Source organism: Pygoscelis adeliae, unplaced genomic scaffold (genome assembly GCF_000699105.1).
Source record: "Pygoscelis adeliae isolate BGI_AS28 unplaced genomic scaffold, ASM69910v1 Scaffold347, whole genome shotgun sequence".
Lineage (NCBI taxonomy): Eukaryota > Metazoa > Chordata > Aves > Sphenisciformes > Spheniscidae > Pygoscelis > Pygoscelis adeliae.
In genome coordinates, this window is record NW_008825158.1 from 943154 (window position 1) to 947060 (window position 3907).

Sequence of the window (3907 nt, forward strand, 5' to 3'; positions counted from 1 at the left end):
CAATTCCCAGGCATTGTCTATACAGTCAGGTATGTTGGCATAAAATCATATGTAGCAAGCAGTTATTAAATCAGAATCTCTTTTAAGGTTTGAAGATGTATTTTTAGGGTGTAGCCTGTGTGAAGTGTAGTCTGTGTGAAATGTTCCTTGGTTAATAGAAATGTAGTGAATGTTGGACACATGACTTATGCTAATAATCATATCTTTTACAGTAAAAGAACTTGCTGTGATATTCTTAATGTTAAATACAGGCAGACAGCTCCAGTCCCTGTATGTAAGAATGCAGATTGAATCTTGTTTATCATTACATCAGTCTGCAAAAAGGAGATTTGTAAGAACAGAATTGTTTGCGTGACATGGAGTGACACCCATTGTATAGAACAGAATAGCACTCAAAAATTTCTCTCCTCTCCCTTGCCCTTTTGATGACAGATATTTGGCAGTGGATCAAAGCACAAACAGGATTAATGTTTTGCATATTCTGTCCTACATGGCCTGAAAGGAGCAGAGATGGAATTTTTCATCTTTCACTTTAAACTGCATTTAATGTCGTGGCCTAGTTTAGAGCTATGCGACTCATTCCTTCCATTTCCCCCGAGGCCTCTGTTTCTGGTCAAGGAAAGCAGGGCATGACTCCCTCTGGAGCTCATCAGTACTGCTCAGCTTCCTCCTCCTTGCAGACTGGTGGAGGAGACTGGTTTGAGGCTGGAGCAATCCAGCATCAGGAATCTCCAAGTAGCATTTGTGGAAGCTGCTGTCTCTTGCACCTATTGCTGTGGTTATAGCACGGGTGCTGCAGGGCATGGGGAACCCGGGGCTGGGGCAAGATCCAAGGTTCTCGCTACCACCTGTGCGAAGGCAGTTTTGAAAGCTGAAGTGGGTCACTGTCACAGGTCACACCTCCAAATAGCTGGTTTCAGTGTCCAAGGATGTTGTCCAAGCAGGTTCCTTCTCAAAGTGTAAACTGCCTTCTCAAAGATGTCCCCAGAAAGGAATGCTTCCAGATTTTGATTCACTTTCTGGCTGATGAGTTGTTGCACTGACAGCAGTACTTCCTCCTCTTTGGAAATAAACTGAAAATGGCAAGAAAATTTGAAGGTGCTTGTTTTAGTAGTTGTGTCAGTATTGGAGTCATTTCCTTCGCTGAAGCTTGCACTTGACCATGCGTTGGGCACGTCTTCTCTGTCCTGCCCTCCCCTCTAGTGGGGTGACTTGTCATTGCAGCTTAGTTTTGGCTGACAGCTACTAAGGAGGTTTTTGTGTGTTTTGCAGTTGCAGAATTACATAGTGACCAGAACACAGTGCAGAGAAACTGTAGGACGGGTATGGCATATACTGGATGGTAGCACGGACTTGTGGAAGAGGAGAAATAGTAGTGGTTGGATATGTGAAATATGGGACCATTGGCTATATCTTCGTCCACACTGAATGCCCTCTGTCCATGAGAAGGTATGGATGCATTTGCAAAGGAGATAGTTGATGGGGTGAAGATGAATCAGATATCTGAATCTGACCACTCTGTAAACACCAGGGCAAAACATGAGATACAGGGAAGGAGTAGGCTGCAGGCTGGTCAGAGTTGCTGATGAGAAGAGGAGGAGGTTAGTGAAGGTTAGTTTTGTTCCAGATAGCATCCCAGGTACTGGTGACGGATCTCTTGCTCAAATAGCACTTGTTTACCGTTCTGTTTTTGTAGACAGTCAGCTATATTCTGAATAAATGTGCTTCTCTCACAGATCTGCTACATTTATGTCTAATATTAAAGAGATCTTGTAAGAGCTTCAGCAGAGACAGATGGCAATTGATTGGGCCATGTCTAGCCTCCTCCACACTGAGCTCTTGAGGGCTGAATTTTGAGTGGAGCTAAGATAATGATCTGCATATTTCAGGATCTTCTCCTGTCATTAGTGGGACTTTTGGCTATGGTATACCAGGCTTGCCAGTTGCTGTGACAAGGATTTTCTTGGCATGTGGAAATGGCCATTCATTATAATACTAAAAATGTTTGCATAGCTTGGGTTCCTGAACAGTGCAGTAGAGATTTCAAGTGCTCTTTCAGTTGTTTTACCTTACTGTGGGTTTGAGCCAAATATACCCTTTTGAGCTGTTTTGACTTATTCAAAAACCCCATCATGTCTTTAGCTATCCTGCATGTAATGAAACCTCTTCCCCTCCCCTCTGACCTCCTCTTCTTGCGTGCCTCCCCCCCACCCCCCAGTCAACTTTTTTGTCAACCCACAGGGAGCTCATCAGAGCTTATGCTCTGGCAGGATCTGAGAAGTTCCAGCAAAAACAAACACCCCCACAACAGCTAATGGTGTTTTCAACAGGACTTGAGATAAATAATAAATTTGTTCAAAGGAATCTAACTGCAGAGCTGATGCTGGCTTCCAGTTTCTTGTCTTGATGATCTTGTTTAGGACATTTAGCACACCAAATCCTTAAAGTGATGCAGCATCCTGAGTGAAAGGTGGTGTGGTATCTTTCTTACGCTCGAGCTTGTCATCCCCATCTAACACCACCATCCTAATGCTGTGAGTCCATTACATCAGGTCATGCAACCCAAAATAGTGGATGGCGTTGGGGATTCGGCAAAGCCAGTGGTGGTAATTGTAGTGCTAGTGTCTGTCTTAGTTCAGTGGGGCTCTGTTGCTGATGATACTTGACTGACTGACTCTTCAAAGATCTGAATCCTGATCCTGCAAATCTTGTGCGCATGTTTTACTTGTAGTGGCTTTTTGTTTTGTTTTTTTATTTTATTTTTAAACTTCAGCTACAAGAACTTCTAATATGCAGCTCCATTGAGGAGAGCCCATTGAGCTGTGTAAATTCTTACAATATTTGTCCATTGCACTCAGCAACTAGTAGTGTAAAGGACATGCCACATCCCTCTGTTTCTGCAGGCAGATCTCTACAAGCTAGTGCAGAGTCTGCTCAGGATAATCCAGAAGGTCGTTTGCTCTCAAACGCAGGGGCAATGGACAGTTGTCTGCACTGGCAGAGCCGGTGAGGTTAACTCTGCATGCTATACCTGTTTGCTATAATTGGTGTGTGGCACTGAGGAGGTGGCCCATGTGGCTTCTGCGGTGACATTGGCTGCCTGGCTGAGAGGCACTGTGTGACCTCAGGGATCAGAGCTATCCTTTTCACCACAGTATTTTCCACTCCAACCCACTGGGAATTGCCTGCACTTCCCAGTACCAAGGTGAGAAATGAATATACGCTCTCCTGGGAAGTGCTAGTAATTAGGATTACAAATTTAGGGGAAGCGGAGCAAGGCAAGGAGGTGAAATATTTAGGACTGAAGTAGATTTTTCTTTGCTTGCTCTAGAAATGCAGGTACTTAACTGCTTTCATGCATGCAAGATAGTTAAGCACTAGCCAGCTGATTGGAAGTACTTGATGCCTTACTTTTGCAAACTTAAAATGCTGCTGTTACCACCTGTCAAGCTAAAATACAGAGTGAGCAGCATGGTCCGTTGAATAGCTACTGCCCCTGAGGTGTTAAGCAACACAGTTGAAATGTGCGGAGACTGTGGCTGTGCAGGGAGCATGGATCGCCAGGACAGCTGTCTGGTGTCTGGAGCTGTGGACAACAGTCTGGCTCAGATAGGTCCTGAGCCAGTGTGGTTATTGCAAAAGTGTGAATAATGGAAAGTGACTCTACGCCATTAGATTCTTCTTTAGCAAGGCCAGTCTTTGGGGCTGTATCCCAGAGAGCATCCTGGAGTGTCCTGCCAGGCAGTGAATGCAGCTGACACTTCATCTCAGGAACAAGGGCTTGGCTCCCTGGTCTGAAAGAGCTCTGCTGCTGATGGCTGCTCTTCATCTGCATATTTGCATCCTTCTGAATGATGCTACAGCTTGTTCTCTGTTGGCTGTGGAGTTCATTGGTGGTTTTATTTTG